Source organism: Vulpes vulpes, chromosome 4, assembly GCF_048418805.1.
Source record: "Vulpes vulpes isolate BD-2025 chromosome 4, VulVul3, whole genome shotgun sequence".
Taxonomy (NCBI): Eukaryota; Metazoa; Chordata; class Mammalia; order Carnivora; family Canidae; genus Vulpes; species Vulpes vulpes.
The window spans coordinates 30,859,260-30,878,095 of record NC_132783.1 but is presented as its reverse complement, the minus strand read 5'-3'; the positions used below and the strand labels follow the sequence as shown (position 1 = coordinate 30,878,095).

The 18,836-nt window shown below is 37.8% G+C and overlaps 1 pseudogene; it reads left to right on the top strand.

The window, feature by feature from the left end:
* The first annotated feature begins 7,229 nt into the window (after window positions 1-7,229).
* LOC112931015 (tubulin alpha-1A chain-like) overlaps window positions 7,230-18,836 on the top strand; it is a 32,043-nt pseudogene continuing 20,436 nt past the window's right edge.

Genomic DNA, 18,836 nt, shown 5'->3' with positions numbered 1-18,836 from the left:
CTCTCTCTTTCTCCTTTTCCCAATACAACTTGTTTTTGGCCACTCTGCACTGAGCAAAATGACTAGAAGGAAAACCTCACCTCAAAAAAGAATCAGAAACAGCCCTCTCTCCCACAGTTACAAAATCTGGATTACAATTCAATGTCAGAAAGCCAATTCAGAAGCACTATTGTACAGCTACTGGAGGCTCTAGAAAAAACCATAAAGGACTCAAGAGACTTCATGATTGCAGAATTTAGATCCAATCAGGCAGAAATTAAAAATCAATTAAATGAGATGCAATCCAAGCTAGAAGTCCTAACGACGAGGGTTAACGAGGTGGAAGAACGAGTGAGTGACATAGAAGACAAGTTGATGGCAAAGAGGGAAACTGAGGAAAAAAGAGACAGGCAATTAAAAGACCATGAGGATAGATTAAGGAAAATAAATGACAGCCTGAGGAAGAAAAACCTACGTTTAATTGGGATTCCCGCGGGCGCCGAAAGGGACAGAGGGCCAGAATATGTATTTGAACAAATCCTAGCTGAAAACTTTCCTAATCTAGGAAGGGAAACAGGCATTCAGATCCAGGAAATAGAGAGATCCCCCCCCCCAAAAACAATAAAAACCGTTCAACATCTCGATATTTAATAGTGAAGCTTACAAATTCCAAAGATAAGAAGATCCTTAAAGCTGCAAGAGAAAAAATGTCCCTGACTTTTATGGGGAGGAATATTAGGATAACAGCAGACCTCTCCACAGAGACCTGGCAGGCCAGAAAGGGCTGGCAGGATATATTCAGGGTCCTAAGTGAGAAGAACATGCAACCAAGAATACTTTATCCAGCAAGACTCTCATTCAAAATGGAAGGAGAGATAAAGAGCTTCCAAGACAGGCAGGAAATGAAAGAATATGTTACTTCCAAACCAGCTCTGCAAGAAATTTTAAGGGGAACTCTTAAAATTCCCCTTTAAGAAGAAGTTCAGTGGAACAATCCACAAAAACAAGGACTCAATAGATATGATGACTCTAAACTCATATCTATCAATAGTAACTCTGAACGTGAACGGGCTTAATGACCCCATCAAAAGGCGCAGGGTTTCATACTGGATAAAAAAGCAGGACCCGTCTATTTGCTGTCTACAAGAGACTCATTTTATACAGAAGGACACATACAACCTGAAAATAAAAGGTTGGAGAACCATTTACCATTCAAATGGTCCTCAAAAGAAAGCAGGGGTAGCCATCCTTATATCAGATAAATTAAAATTTACCCCGAAGACTGTAGTGAGAGATGAAGAGGGACACTATCTCATACTCAAAGGATCTATCCAACAAGAGGACTTAACAATCCTCAATATATATGCCCCGAATGTGGGAGCTGCCAAATATTTAAACCAATTAATAACCAAACTGAAGAAATACTTTGATAATAATACACTTATACTTGGTGACTTCAATCTAGCTCTTTCTATACTAGATAGGTCTTCTAAGCACAACATTTCCCAAGAAACGAGAGCTTTAAATGATACACTGGACCAGATGGATTTCACAGATATCTACAGAACTTTACATCCAAACTCAACTTGAATACACATTCTTCTCAAGTGCACATGGAACTTTCTCCAGAATAGACCACATACTGGGTCACAAATCGAGTCTGAACTGATACCAAAACATCGGGATAGTCCCCTGCATATTCTCAGACCATAATGCCTTGAAATTAGAACTTAATCACAACAAGAAGTTTGGAAGGACCACAAACACGTGGAGGTTAAGGACCATCCTGCTAAAAGATGAAAAGGTCAACCAGGAAATTAAGGAAGAATTAAAAAGATTCATGGAAACTAATGAGAATGAAGATACAACCGTTCAAAATCTTTGGGATGCAGCAAAAGCAGTCCTGAGGGGGAAATACATCGCAATACAAGCATCCATCCAAAAACTGGAAAGAGCGCAAATTCAAAAGCTCACCTTACACATAAAGGAACTAGAGAAAAAGCAACAAATGGACCCCACCCCCAGCAGAAGAAGAGAGTTAATTAAAATTCGAGCAGAACTAAATGAAATCGAGACCAAAAGAACTGTGGAACAGATCAACAAAACCAGGAGTTGGTTCTTTGAAAGAATTAATAAGATAGATAAACCATTAGCCAACCTTATTAAAAAGAAGAGAGAGAATTAATAAGATAGATAAACCATTAGCCAACCTTATTAAAAAGAAGAGAGAGAAGACTCAAATTAATAAAATCATGAATGAGAAAGGAGAGATCACTACCAACACCAAGGAAATACAAACGATTTTAAAAACATATTATGAACAGCTGTACGCCAATAAATTAGGAAATCTAGAAGAAATGGACGCATTCCTGGAAAGCCACAAACTACCAAAACTGGAGCAGGAAGAAACAGACAACCTGAACAGGCCAATAACCAGGGAGGAAATTGAAGCAGTCATCAAAAACCTCCCAAGACACAAGAGTCCAGGGCCAGATGGCTTCCCAGGAGAATTCTATCAAACGTTTAAAGAAGAAATCATACCTAAACTAAAGCTGTTTGGAAAAGATAGAAAGAGATGGAGTACTTCCAAATTCATTCTATGAGGCCAGCATCACCTTAATTCCGAAACCAGACAAAGATCCCACCAAAAAGGAGAATTACAGACCAATATCCCTGATGAACATGGATGCAAAAATTCTCAACAAGATACTAGCCAATAGGATCCAACAACACATTAAGAAAATTATTCACCATGACCAAGTAGGATTTATCCCCGGGACGCAAGGCTGGTTCAACACTCGTAAAACCATCAATGTGATTCATCATATCAGCAAGAGAAAAACCAAGAACCATATGATACTCTCATTAGATGCAGATAAAGCATTTGACAAAATACAGCATCCATTCCTGATCAAAACCCTTCAGAGTGTTGGAATAGAGGGAACTTTCCTTGACATCTTAAAAGCCATTTACGAAAAGCCCACAGCAAATATCATTCTCAATGGGGAAGCACTGGGAGCCTTTCCCCTAAGATCAGGAACAAGACAGGGATGTCCACTCTCACCACTGCTGTTCAACATAGTTCTGGAAGTCCTCGCCTCAGCAATCAGACAACAAAATGACATTAAAGGCATTCAACTTGGCAAAGAAGAAGTCAAACTCTCCCTCTTCGCCAATGACATGATACTCTACATAGAAAACCCAAAAGCCTCCACCCTAAGATTGCTAGAACTCATACAGCAATTTGGTAGCTTGGCAGGATACAAAATCAATGCCCAGAAATCAATGGCATTTCTATACACTAACAATGAGACTGAAGAAAGAGAAATTAAGGAGTCAACCCCATTTACAATTGCACCCAAAAGCAGAAGATACCTAGGAATAAACCTAACCAAAGAGGTAAAAGATCTATACCCTAAAAACTATAGAACACTTCTGAAAGAAATTGAGGAAGACACAAAGAGATGGAAAAATATTCCATGCTCATGGATTGGCAGAATTAATATTGTAAAAATGTCAATGTTACCCAGGGCAATTTACACGTTTAATGCAATCCCTATCAAAATACCATGGACTTTCTTCAGAGAGCTAGAACAAATTATTTTAAGATTTGTGTGGAATCAGAAAAGACCCCGAATAGCCAGGGGAATTTTAAAAGAGAAAACCATATCTGGGGGCATCACAATGCCAGATTTCAGGTTGTACTACAAAGCTGTGGTCATCAAGACAGTGTGGTACTGGCACAAAAACAGACACATAGATCAATGGAACAGAATAGAGAACCCAGAAGTGGACCCTGAAATGTATGGTCATCTAATATTCGATAAAGGAGGAAAGACTATCCATTAGAAGAAAGACAGTATCTTCAATAAATGGTGCTGGGAAAATTGGACATCCACGTGCAGAAGAATGAAACTGGACCACTCTCTTGCACCATACACAAAGATAAACTCAAAATGGATGAGAGATCTAAATGTGAGACAAGAGTCCATCAAAATCATAGAAGAGACACAGGCAACACCCTTTTTGAGCTTGGCCACAGTAACTTCTTGCAAGATACATCCACGAAGGCAAAAGAAACAAAAGCAAAAATGAACTATTGGGACTTCATCAAGATAAGAAGCTTTTGCACAGCAAAGGATGCAGTCAACAAAACTAAAAGACAACCTACAGAATGGGAGAAGATATTTGCAAATGACATATCAGATAAAGAGCTATTTTCCAAAATCTATAAAGAACTTATTAAGCTCAACACCAAAGAAACAAACAATCCAATCATGAAATGGGCAAAAGACATGAAGAGAAATCTCACAGAGGAAGACATGGACATGGCCAACATGCACATGAGAAAATGCTCTGCATCACTTGCCATCAGGGAAATACAAATCAAATCCACAATGAGATACCACCTCACACCAGTGAGAATGGGGAAAATTAACAAGGCAGGAAACAACAAATGTTGGAGAGGATGCGGAGAAAAGGGAACCCTCTTACACTGTTGGTGAGAATGTGAACTGGTGCAGCCACTCTGGAAAACTGTGTGGAGGTTCCTCAAAGAGTTAAAAATAGACCTGCCCTACGACCCAGCAATTGCACTGTTGGGGATTTACCCCAAAGATTCAGATGCAATGAAACGTCGGGACACCTGCACCCCGATGTTTATAGCAGCAATGGCCACAATAGCCAAACTGTGGAAGGAGCCTCGGTGTCCATCGAAAGATGAATGGATAAAGAAGATGTGGTTTATGTATACAATGGAATATTACTCAGCAATTAGAAACGACAAATACCCACCATTTGCTTCAACATGGATGGAACTGGAGGGTATTATGCTGAGTGAAATAAGTCAATCGGAGGACAAACAGTGTATGTTCTCATTCATTTGGGGAATATAAATAATTGTGAAAGGGAATATAAAGGAAGGGAAAAGAAATGTTGGGAAATATCAGGAAGGGAGACAGAACATAAAGACTCCTAACTCGGGGAAACGAACTAGGGGTGGTGGAAGGGGAGGAGGGCGGGTGTTGGAGGGGAATGGGTGACGGGCACTGAGGCGGACACTTGACGGGATGAGCACTGGGTGTTTTTCTGTATGTTGGTAAATTGAACACCAATAAAAATTAATTAAAAATAAATAAATAAATAAATAAATAAATAAATAAATAAATGAAGGATAAGTCTTATCCTTCTTGTAAAGGATGATGTTTCACAGCAATGGAAGAGAGTGGATAAGCAAATTTTTCTGAAGTCCTGTTGCTTTCTTGAAGGCAGTCATATGATGTATGCTGATAGGATTTTTTAGTGCCTCAATGGAAATTTATTAAGGATAGCTGAGTAGTTTTTGGAATGGAGGATGCCGGAATCTGACGTATAGGTGTGTGAGCAACATCCTCTGTATTAGTGTATTAACTAAGTATATCAGAACTTTAAAAAAATCAGATTATTACTGCAGGTAGTTTTCAAAGAATATAAGAGGCATGATTCTATCCTTTGAACAAAACAGAAATTTCATATACTTTCCCACCTTGGCCTAGATATGTGAAAAACTACCTTCTTGTTTACTGCTCATGCTTTTCTGTCTTCTTTCCCATACTGTCCTAGGGGAGAATAGTTTTCCATTTGTCTAGTAGGTCTTGGATCCTATTTTTTCTTAATATTTATTTATTTATTTATTTATTTATTTATTTATTTATTTAAGGGAGAGAGAGAGGCAGAGACACAGGCAGAGGGAGAAGCAGGCTCCATGCAGGGAGTCCGAGGCAGGACTTGATCCTGGGTCTCCAGGATGACACCCCGGGCTGCAGGTGGCTTTAAACTGCTGTGCCACCAGGGCTGCCTGATCCTGGGTCCTATTATCGTGCTTCTTTTTAATTATATTGAGAATTTATGGAACCTCCCACTTCCAAATTACAGAAAAAGAAAAAAATGTTCAATTTAAATTTCATATTTTCATATTTTGATTTAATGGAAAATTAGTTTTCTTTTTGCTACAAGCACATAATCTAGAGGTGAGAGAACTTGAAATGTTTCTTAACTGAAGAATAGGGGCCAGTGATTGAGAAATATAACAGAGGGGAAAAGAAAGTCATTTGATATATATTATAATATTACAATCAATATTCTTGTCAAACCCTAAATAAATTCAATATTACAATTTGGAGCTTTGTTACAATTCTGTTATTACTAATAGTAATAATAATAGCTAACATTTACTGTGTTCTTACTATGTGTATTGAACTAAATGTTTTATACTAATTATTCCATTTATTTCTTATATCATACAAACTGAAAATGTGATAAAATATGATAAAATTGAGGATTAGAAAATCAGATCACTCATCAGTTGAAGAGAGACTCAAAATTTGGTCACAACTGCACTACCTTCAAAATTGACACTCTAAGCCACTGCAGGATACTCCCTCAAAAAGGTGTTGAGGCCAATAGAGACATGCCACATTGTAAAGACAAATATCCCTTTTTTATACATTTTTCTTAACTCTATTTTTACTGATTTGCATTTTTCAGGTATTATTCATGAACCTTGATGGACCTGAGAATAAAGAAATGCCAATACTTTCAGCTGACCACTGATACAGTCTCTTGGCATTTTCAGTCTCCAATTCTTGGAATTGGAGGAAAGTGTAATTTCTCAAGCTGCTTGTGGGAGTTTAAACATACAGTCTTGGGAGGAAAAGAGAAAGTACTTCCATTGGCTATATAAAATTTCAAACAGTGGTGTTTAGTATTGATATTTTCAGAGCCCCATTGGTATCACTATATTATAGCACCAACAAAGAAATGTAAAGACCTGTAGCTTATATGAGACAAGCTAATTCTTTAGAAAATATTTTAAGAGTATTTTCTCTTCTGTCTCTAAATGCAACATGGCCCTAAACAATTTTATATAGGATATTCATGGCTCTGCTCTGCAAAATACTTTCCTTTGTTGATTGAAATCAACATATTCTCACAAATACTAAGCCAATTATTATTTCTGACAAGTTAATTGACAGAAGATAGCTCATAATTTTTGAATTTTTATTCTGTTTTTGGTTGTTGTCATGTGTTTCGTGGGAAGATGAAAGAGATTACATCAAATGCCACTATGTATTTTGTTGTTTTTTTTTTTGTTTGTTTGTTTGTTTGTTTTTTTAACTATGTATTTTGACATTGGAATACGTCTTAGCATCTCTTAACTAAAACAAAAGTGACTTGACCCAAGAAAGTATACTTGGGAGAGGCAGGGCGAGATGGCGGAAGAGTAGGGTCCCCAAGTCACCTGTAATTACCAAATTACCAAGATAACCTTCAAATCATCCTGAAAATCTACGAATTCGGCCTGAGATTTAAAGAGAGAAAAGCTGGAATGCTACAGTGAGAAGAGTTCACGCTTCTATCACGGTAGAAGACGGGAAAAAAAAAATAAAGAAACAAAAGGCCTCCAAGGGGGGGTGGTGGCCCACGAGGAGCCAGGCTGAGGCCGGGGCGAGTGTCCCCAAGACAGGAGAGCCCCGTCCCGGAGAAGCAGGAGCTGCACCGACCTTCCCCTCGGAAAGGGGCCTGCAGGGAGTTAGAGCAGGACCCAGGAGGGCGGGGATGCCCTCGGGCTCCCTGGGACACTAACAGGCACCTGAGCCCCTGGGAGAGTGCGCCGAGGTCTGTAAGGGCTGCATCGCCCACAGCGGGACCCGGAGCAGCTCGGAAGGGCTCGGGCGGCGGCTCAGCGGAGGGGGCTGCGGGGCGGGAGCGCGAATCCAACAGTACAGGCCCCGGAGCACAGGGCGCCGGGGACAAAGCCCAGGATCCGACCTCCCCCTGGGACAGGCAGAGGCCAGAAGGGCCCAGGACAGCAAGGATGCTCCTGCCCCGAGCTGAGCAGATCAGCGGCCCCACCCCAGAGCCTCCAGGCCTCTACAGGCTGAGAGCTCCGTAGTTACTGCGGGGGCTGACTCTAGGGCTCCAGAGCTGGCCGCTGCCACTGTTGTTCCTCCTGGGGCCTCACGGGGTAAACAACCCCCAGTGAACACTGCACCAGGCAGGGGGCAGAGCAGCTCCCCCAAGTGCTAACACCTGAAAATCAGCACAGCAGGCCCTCCCCCAGAAGACCAACTAGACCCACAGGGGAAAAACAAATTATTGACCAAGCAGCCCTGGAAAGTTCCAGGGGAAGTCAAGGGATTTACAGTATACAGAATCAGAGGATACTCCCCCCACCTTTTTTTCTTTTTTCTTTTGATTTCTGTTTGCTTCCTCCCCCTTTTCTCTTTTTTTCTCTTTTTCTTCGCTCTTTTTCTTTTTTTCTCTTTTTTTCTTCCTTTTTTCTTTTTTCTTTTTTTTCGATTTCTTTCCTTCTTTCACTTCTCTCTTTTTCTCCTTTGCCCAATACAACTTGTTTTTGGCCACTCTGCACTGAGCAAAATGACTAGAAGGAAAACCTCACCTCAATAGAAGGAATCAGAAACAGTCCTCTCTCCCACAGAGTTACAAAATCTGGATTACAATTCAATGTCAGAAAGCCAATTCAGAAGCACTATTATAAAGCTACTGGTGGCTCTAGAAAAAAGCATAAGGGACTCAAGAGACTTCATGACTGCAGAATTTAGATCTACTCAGGCAGAAATTAAAAATCAATTGAATGAGATGCAATCCAAACTAGAAGTCCTAACGATGAGGGTTAATGAGGTGGAAGAACGAGTGAGTGACATAGAAGACAAGTTGATGGCAAACAGGGAAACTGACGAAAAAAGAGACAAACAATTAAAAGATCATGAGGATAGATTAAGGAAAATAAGTGACACCCTGAGGAAGAAAAACCTACGTTTAATTGGGGTTCCGAGGGCGCTGAAAGGGACACAGGTCCAGAATATGTATTTGAACAAATCCTAGCTGAAAACTTTCCTAATCTAGGAAGGGAAAAAGGCATTCAGATCCAGGAAATAGAGACCCCCCCCAAAAGCAATAAAAACCGTTCAACACCTGACATTTAATAGTTAAGCTTGCAAATTTCAAAGATAAAGAGAAGATCCTTAAAGCAGCAAGAGACAAGAAATCCCTAACTTATATGGGGATGAATAATCAGATTAACAGCAGACCTCTTCACAGAGACCTGGCAGGCCAGAAAGGGCTGGCAGGATATATTCAGGGTCCCAAATGAGAAGAACATGCAACCAAGAATACTTTATCCAGCAAGGCTCTCATTCAAAATGGAAGGAGAGATAAAGAGCTTCCAAGACAGACAGGAACTGAAAGAACATGTGACCTCCAAACCGGCTCTGCAAGAAATTTTATGGGGGACTCTTAAAATTCCCCTTTAAGAAGAAGTTCAGTGGAACAATCCACAAAAACAAGGACTAAATAGATATCGTGATGACACTAAACTCATATCTGTCAATAGTAACTCTGAACATGAACGGGCTTAATGACCCCATCAAAAAGCGCAGGGTGTCAGACTGGATAAAAAAGCAGGACCCATCTATTTGCTGTCTACAAGAGACTCATTTTAGACAGGACACCTACAGCATGAACATAAAAGGTTGGAGAACCATTTACCATTCAAATGGTCCTCAAAAGAAAGCAGGGGTAGCCATCCTTATATCAGATAAACTAAAATTTACCCTGAAGACTGTAGTGAGAGATGAAGAGGGACACTATGTCATACTAAAAGGATCTATCCAACAAGAGGACTTAACAATCATCAATATATATGACCTGAATGTGGGAGCTGCCAAATATATCAATCAATTAATAACCAAAGTTAAGACATACTTAGATAATAATACACTTATACTTGGTGACTTCAATCTAGCGCTTTCTATACTAGATAGGTCTTCTAAGCACAACAGCTCCAAAGAAACGAGAGCTTTAAATGATACACTGGACCAGATGGAATTCACAGAAATCTACAGAACTTTACATCCAAACTCAACTGAATACACATTCTTCTCAAGTGCACATGGAACTTTCTCCAGAATAGACCACATACTGGGTCACAAATCAGGTCTGAACTGATACCAAAAGATTGGGATCGTCCCCTGCGTATTCTCAGACCATAATGCATTGAAATTAGAACTAAATCACAACAAGAAGTTTGGAGGGACTTCAAATACGTGGAGATTAAGGACTATCTTGCTAAAAGATGAACAGGTCAACCAGGAAATTAAGAAAGAATTAAAAAGATTCATGGAAACTAATGAGAATGAAGATACAACCGTTCAAAATCTTTGGGATACCGAGAAAGCAGTCCTGAGGGTGAAATACATCGCAATACAAGCATCCATCCAAAAACTGGAAAGAACTCAAGTACAAAAGCTCACCTTACACCTAAAGGAGCTAGAGAAAAAAACAGCAAATAGATCCTACATGCAGCAGAAGAAGAGAGTTAATAAAGATTCGAGAACTCAATGAAATCAAGACCAGAAGAACTGTGGAACAGATCAACAAAACCAGGAGTTGGTTCTTTGAAAAAATTAATAATATAGATAAGCCATTAGCCAGCCTTATTAAAAAGAAGAGAGAGAAGTTTCAAATTAATAAAATCATGAATGAGAAAGGAGAGATCACTACCAACACCAAGGAAATACAAACTATTTTAAAAACATATTATGAACAGCTATACACCAATAAATTAGGCAATCTAGAAGAAATGGACGCTTTTCTGGAAAGCTACAAACTACAAAAACTGGAACAGGAAGAAATAGAAAACCTGAACAGGCCAATAACCAGGGAGGAAATTGAAGCAGTCATCAAAAACCTCCCAAGACACAGAAGTCCAGGGCCAGATGGCTTCCCAGGGGAATTCTATCAAACGTTTAAAGAAGAAACCATACCTATTCTACTAAAGCTCTTTGGAAAGATAGAAAGAGAAGGAGTACTTCCAAATTTGTTCAGAGGCCAGCATCACCTTAATTCCGAAACCAGACAAAGATCCCACCAAAAAGGAGAATTACAGACCAATATCCCTGATGAACATGGATGCAAAAAATTCTCAACAAGATACTAGCCAATAGGATCCAAAAGTACATTAAGAAAATTATCCCCCATGACCAAGTAGGATTTATTCCCGGGACACAAGGCTGGTTCAACACTCATAAAACAATCCATGTGATTCATCATATCAGCAAGAGAAAAAGCAAGAACCATATGATCCTCTCAACAGATGTGAGAAAGCATTTGACAAAATACAGCATCCATTCCTGTTCAAAACTCTTCAGAGTGTAGGGATAGAGGGAACATTCCTCAACATATTAAAAGCCATCTACAAAAAGCCCACAGCAAATACAATTCTCAGTGGGGAAGCACTGGGAGCCTTTCCCCTAAGATCAGGAACAAGACAGGGATGTCCACTCTCACCACTGCTGTTCAACATAGTACTAGAAGTCAGCTATCAGGCAACAAAAAGACATTAAAGGCATTCAAATTGGCAAAGAAGAAGTCAAACTCTCCCTCTTTGCCGATGACATGATACTCTACATAGAAAACCCAAAAGACTCCACCCCAAGATTGCTAGAACTCATACAGCAATTTGGCAGTGTGGCAGGATACAAAATCAATGCCCAGAAGTCAGTGGCATTTCTATACACTAACAATGAGACTGAAGAAAGAGAAATTAAGGAGTCAGTCCCATTTACAATTGCACCCAAAAGCATAAGACACCTAGGAATAAACCTAACCAAAGAGGTCAAGGATCTATACCCTAAAAACTATAGAACACTTCTGAAGAAATTGAGGAAGACACAGAGATGGAAAAATATTCCATGCTCATGGATTGGCAGAATTAATATTGTGAAAATGTCAATGTTACCCAGGGTAATTTACACGTTTAATGCAATCCCTATCAAAATACCATGGACTTTCTTCAGAGAGTTAGAACAAATTATTTTAAGATTTGTGTGGAATCAGAAAAGACCCCGAATAGCCAGGGGAATTTTAAAAAGGAAAACCATAGCTGGGGGCGTCACAATGCCAGATTTCAGGTTGTACTACAAAGCTGTGGTCATCAAGACAGTGTGGTACTGGCACAAAAACAGACACATAGATCAATGGAACAGAATAGAGAATCCAGAAGTGGACCCTCAACGTTATAGTCAACTAATATTTGACAAAGGAGGAAAGACTATCTACTGGAAGAAAGACAGTCTCTTCAATAAATGGTGCTGGGAAAATTGGACATCCACATGCATAAGAATGAAACTAGACCACTCTCTTTCACCATACACAAAGATAAACTCAAAATGGATGAAAGATCTAAATGTGAGACAAGATTCCATCAAAATCCTAGAGGAGAACACAGGCAACACACTTTTTGAACTCAGCCACAGTAACTTCTTGCAAGATACATCCACGAAGGCAAAAGAAACAAAAGCAAAAATGAACTATTGGGACTTCATCAAGATAAGAAGCTTTTGCACAGCAAAGGATACAGTCAACAAAACTAAAAGACAACCTACAGAATGGGAGAAGATATTTGCAAATGACCTATCAGATAAAGGGCTAGTTTCCAAGATCTATAAAGAATTTATTAAACTCAACACCAAAGAAACAAACAATCCAATCATGAAATGGGCAAAAGACATGAAGAGAAATCTCACAGAGGAAGACATAGACATGGCCAATAAGCTCATGAGAAAATGCTCCGTATCACTGGCCATCAGGGAAATACAAATCAAATCCACAATGAGATACCACCTCACACCAGTGAGAATGGGGAAAATTAACAAGGCAGGAAACCACAAATGTTGGAGAGGATGCGGAGAAAAGGGAACCCTCTTGCACTGTTGGTGGGAATGTGAACTGGTGCAGCCACTCTGGAAAACTGTGTGGAGGTTCCTCAAAGAGTTAAAAATAGACTTGCCCTAGGACCTAGCAATTGCACTGTTGGGGATTTACCCCAAAGATTCAGATGCAATGAAAATCCGGGACACCTGCACCCCGATGTTTCTAGCAGCAATGTCCACAATAGCCAAACTGTGGAAGGAGCCTCGTTGTCCATGGAAAGATGAATGGATAACGAAGATGTGGTTTATGTATACAATGGAATATTCCTCAGCCATTAGAAACGACAAATACCCACCATTTGCTTCGATGTGGATGGAACTGGAGGGTATTATGCTGAGTGAAGTAAGTCAATCGGAGGACAAACAGTGTATGTTCTCATTCATTTGGGGAATATAAATAATAGTGAAAGGGAATAGAGGGGAAGGGAGTAGAAATGGGTAGGAAATATCAGAAAGGGAGACAGAACATGGAAGACTCCTACCTCTGGGAAACGAACTAGGGGTGGTGGATGGGTAGGAGGGCCGGGTGTGGTGGTGACTGAGTGGCGGGCAATGAGGGGGGCACTTGACGGGATGAGCACTGGGTGTTATTCTGTATGTTGGCAATTTGAACACCATTAAAAAATAAATTTATTATTAAAAAAAAGAAAGTATACTTGCGTATAATGTTGCATTACTAGATATCTCTTTATTTAAAGGTGTAGATTCCAGTGGCTTGTTGTTTCCAAAATATTGTGAGAAAAATAAAGGAACACAGAAAAATTTTTATTCATTGTATATATTCAAAAAATGTTCAGTTATGGAGGATTCCATCAATACTTCACTTGCAGATTCAAATTCAGAAAATAGATTCTGCAAAACAACGTTCTCCTCAAGAATATGTTGCTAAAAATGTGTTACCATGAAGCTCAGGTGCTCTCAAGTGCAAATGAAAACATCTGGCAGCTGGTGTTCATGATTTCCTGGTATCCGTGATTCTGGTGATTCTGGTAACATCAAATACCTGAACAATACTTTGAGAAAAGAATGGTGTCTGAAAGTCCTGTGGCATTTCCATCATTACTAATAAATTAACTTAGCAGTTTTAGCAAATTTTCCAATGTTTTTTACACGGTTTTCTCACAAGTGTTTTGCGAAAGTTACCGAAGCTAACATTTTTTTAAAGGCAAAATAATTGTGGCTTATGCTCCTGGAAATGCAAGTGTTTATGTCTTTAGAATAATCAGACTTTAGGAAATACTAATTAATTTCTTCCTTTTATTTTCTAAATACAATGAAGTATTTAAGACATGTTCACTGTGCTGTCATTTGTGTCCATGTCTTTGCACTATAAAACTAGAAATGCTCCTTTTGTTTTAATTTTTTTCTACAAATTCTCCTTATTGAACATAAATCAGGAGTTATTCATGTCTACAAGTTTAGGAGATTATTAGCAAGTTTCTTGACAACAAGCCTTTTGATCTGTTTTATTATTTTATTTTTTTATATAATCATGACTATATTTTATCAATGTGAATTACATTGCTTTTTTTTCAAATTTTTATTTAAATTCTAGCTAGTTAACATGCAGTATTTCAAGGATAGAATTTAGTAGATTCATCACTTATATATAGCACCCAGTACTCAACACAAGTGCCCTCCTTAATACCCATTACTCATTTAACCCAACTCCTGCTCACCTCTGCTGCAGCAACTAACCCTCAGTTTGTTTGTTCTCTATAGTTAAGAGTCTCTTATGGTTTGCTTCCCTTTCTTTTTTTCTTTTATTTCCTTTCCCCTGTGTTGATCTGTTTTGTTTCTTAAATGCTCCTTTTGTTTTAAAAGAGGGAAATTAATCTATTGACTTCCATTTAAATGCCTCTCTCTCAATAGATATAGAGGCATGATCATATTTTATATATACAGTTATGCTTGAAAAATAAACTGGTGAGTGGCATTTCATCTCTCAGTGGGCTCAATAAAAAGGTGAGGTTAGACTAATAAAGACTATAAATGCTATGAAAATTAAAGTTAATCAGTATTAATGGTTATTATTTGGAGATCTCGCGATTCTTAAATAGAAGATCTAGGTAAACCTCAATCCTTTCTAAACTTATCAGCCATCGATGATGCAATTTCAATAGAATAAACAATCATCCCCCTCCAAGACCCTTAACTCTTTCATTTGGAAACACTAGAGATGCTATGATTTTATATGCTCCCGTAAAGAGATTTCCAAAAATTTGTGAAGTATTTAATCATTTAGTGCATTCATTGTTTTAGTTGGCTTTTAGTAGATATATAGTACTTGTTATGCGCCATGGAAGTACTAGAGGCAGACAAAATGTTGAGTAAGGTGTGTATTCCCCTAGTACATGTATAGACTGGTTTCAGTATCAAAAAGAATCTAATTATAGGGATCCCTGGGTGGCGCAGCGGTTTGGCGCCTGCCTTTGGCCCAGGGCGCGATCCTGGAGACCCCGGATCGAATCCCATGTCGGGCTCCAGGTGCATGGAGCCTGCTTCTCCCTCTGCCTTTATCTCTGCCTTGTGTCTGCCTCTCTCTCTCTATATGACTATCATAAATAAATAATAAAAAAAATTAAAAAAAAAAGAATCTAATTATAGTCTTCTCCTCTTTATTTAATATATAGCCTAGAGATATTGTGAAGGGAAATTAGATAATATTTGTGATTCTTAAAAACTGTATAGCACAAGATAAGCAATCAACAATTAGGATCTTTAAATATAATACTCAAAATTAGCATTTAAATGGAGGTAAAGGGACAACCTCAAAATTTCTTAAGTATTTTTCTGATGAATTGTAAAATTCTAACTTTTGCTTCGTTACAATTTTGTCTTTATCTTTAAAAAATTTGAGGCTAAGTGAACAATAATTTTTCTTTAATCATAAAAGTTGAATCAATTTCTATTTTTAAACCCATTTTGTAACACATAGTGGGCTTTTTTTTAAGATTTATTTATTCATGATAGATGTAGACAGAGAGAGAGAGGCAGAGACACAGGCAGAGGGAGAAGCAGGCTCCATGCCAGAAGCCTGACGCAGGACTCGATCCTGGGACTCCAGGATCGTGCCCTGGGCCAAAGGCAGGTGCTAAACTGCTAAGCCACTCAGGGATCCCCTACATAGTTGGCTTTGTGAAAAGACATCTTCTTACAAGTTAAGATTATTCTAAAATTATGCTAAATAAAAGCATTATATATTTAAGGTGTACAAAAAAGTGAAATTAAAGTTGAAAAAAATAAACATAAAAGTGTACACATCATTAGAGTTTGATTCAACAAATTTTCACAAAATAAACCACTCAAGTAACCTCACTGAGACCAAGAAAGAAGAAAATATTAACAATACAGAAGTTCCGTCTTGTACAATTTAGGTCATTCTCCTATAGAGGTAACTACTGTCCTGATTTCTTTCATGTTAGAATAATTTTGCCCTTTATAAACTGTATATAAATAGAATCATGAAGTATATACTCATTTGTATCTGGCTTCATCCGATTGATATCATGTATGTAGCTGCAGTTTATTCATTCCCTTTATTGTATGTTAGTTCATTGCTTGGATAGCACAATTGGTTTATCCATTCTAATATTGATGGACATTTGGTTGATTACAGGTTTGGGCTCTTATAAATTGTGCTGCTCTGATATTCGTGTGCATATTTTTGCTGACAATATGACTCCATATCTGTTTAGAACAAATGTACTTTTGAGTTTATTTTGTCTCAGCATTATGCTTATGAGATCTATCACATCACTGTTTATAGTAGTAATTCATTCATTCTGCTTAGTCTGTAATGTCAGAGTTCTGTGTTTTGACATGTGTGTTTTCTTGCCTTTCCCTTTGGTTGCACATTTTTCTGATTTAGGTTGAATTTGCCTAGAATGATGTTTGTTCCAGAGAATGACTGTTAATAGCTTACTTATTCTTTACCTCTTTACTGCCATCCTAAAACCTCTCCCTTTGTTAGTCAAACACTTGGCAATCAATGTTTAGTGGCCCAGAACAAGGAACTATTACTGTTTTCATCATGTGAAAACCAGAGCAAATACTATATACAAAGAGTTAAAAACCCCTTTAGCATTTCTTAATTAAGTAGATATTGACTTTATGGTTATTTTATTTCCTTTTCTTTTTGGAATCCTTTATAATTAAGCAAAGGCAATGGCTAATTTACTAACACCTTTACTTTTTATTATTCTTTTATCTCACAATGTTTCTAGAAACTTAGAAAGTTATGGGGAAAAAACTTGCTTAGACTTGTTCAAAATAATGGTTTATAAAAAAACTAGAGAAAGGATTATTCAATTATATCTGTCCTATCAGGTGGCTCTGGGGTCTTCTCAAGCAAATTGCATTCTGGATGGTTCTTCAGACATTGTTAGCTTTATCTCTATTTTACACAATCAGCTGTGTCATTTATACTTTTTCTTATCTTGAGATTTAGTTAGTAATACTATGTAAATCTGTATCTTTTCTTTTTCACTTAAATACACTTCTATTGCTTAAGTAAAATTGTACTTCTCAAGTACTGTGTTTTTGGACTTTTAGTTTCTTATTGTTAATACATAATTTCAACATTACCTAGAGATTTTTGCCAATAGTGGTGTTAAAAGTAAGGGTTTAATGATACTATTTGTAGCATAGGATTCTCAAATCTCATACACATAGTAGTAAGGCAGCTATCTAAAGTTATCCTCAATAATTTCTTAGAATATATTGAAAACATAACTATAGTTGTTGCCTTATGTTATCTATTTTACCTTTCCCAAATTTTTTAGAAAACAACAATTTTTAAAAGATGTAGTTAATTAATCATTTAAGAGAGAGCAATAGAGAGAAGGAGCAGGAGTGGAGGGGCAGAGAGAAAAGGAGACTGAGCAGTGAGCCTGACATAGATCTTCATCCCAGAAACCAATTTTTGGGAGCATAAACAACGAAAGGGCATTTGGGAATAATGCATTAATACTGAACTATTTTTGAGGATTTGAACTGTCAAAGAAAAAAAATTGCACCAGAGTTAAAAAGGCAAGGAAGGCTTTATTCAAGATTATTGCAATAAGGAAGAGTGAGTGAACTCAATTCCACTGAAACAAAAGGCAAGGGAATTTTTAATGGATGGGGTGAGCTAATATAAAAGTACTGGAATACACTAGGGATGGGAGTTGGTTTCTGCAATGAGGCTATCTGTTTTTGCTAATTAGCTCACCAAAGTTAGGGTCCTACCCTCCCACAGAGACTGGAAGTAGGGACCCTATGTTTTTGGATTACATGTCAAAGAGAAGACTTCCAGGTTCTTGAGAAAGACATCCTTAGGTTGTAGAAGACTTACATCTCATGAGGCACAGGAATAATTTTCAATGACAAGTTTTCTAAAGTAAAAAAAGAGAGATCAGAGGACTATAGTCAGGAAAAAACCTAGTCTAAAGTTATTCAAGTTGAGAAGGATGTTAGTGCTCTCTTGGTTAATACAGAATATTTGTTTTCATACAAAAAGTCCTATACAGAAGTACCTTTGTATTTTTAATCCAGTGATTTACTTCTCCAAAACAAACTAACAAACCTTGTACTTAGTTTTGGTTTTGAGAATGAGCATTGACTTTTGCTCTGATTTCTGCTTGGGCAGAGTTATAAAAACTAATAAGGATATATTTATTATATTGGGCATAGTTAATATCCAAAGACATATTCCAATAACTTCAATTTACATATGCATCAATTCCTAGGCATAACATTTTTTAAGATTTCAAAAATCTAGTCTTAATACTGCTTTCAATAGCTTATTCCTGAAATAAGTCCAATTATTTGTTAGTTTTTATAAAGCTACATCTGATGTTTAATTTCTTTTGACTATCAGTGAAACCCAAAAGCAGTGAAGCAGTGACTCCCTCTGGACCACAGACAGTTTCCAAGTTGTAATTTAGTACTATCTTCAAGTAAAAATAATAAAATATTTCAGCTTCCTTGCCTTCTGTATATTGAATCAATATTTAGTCATTATTAAAACAATGCAAATTTATTATCAGAGAAGAAAACATGGAAAAAATCTTAAAATTACCTTGTACATGTTTATTGCTCACT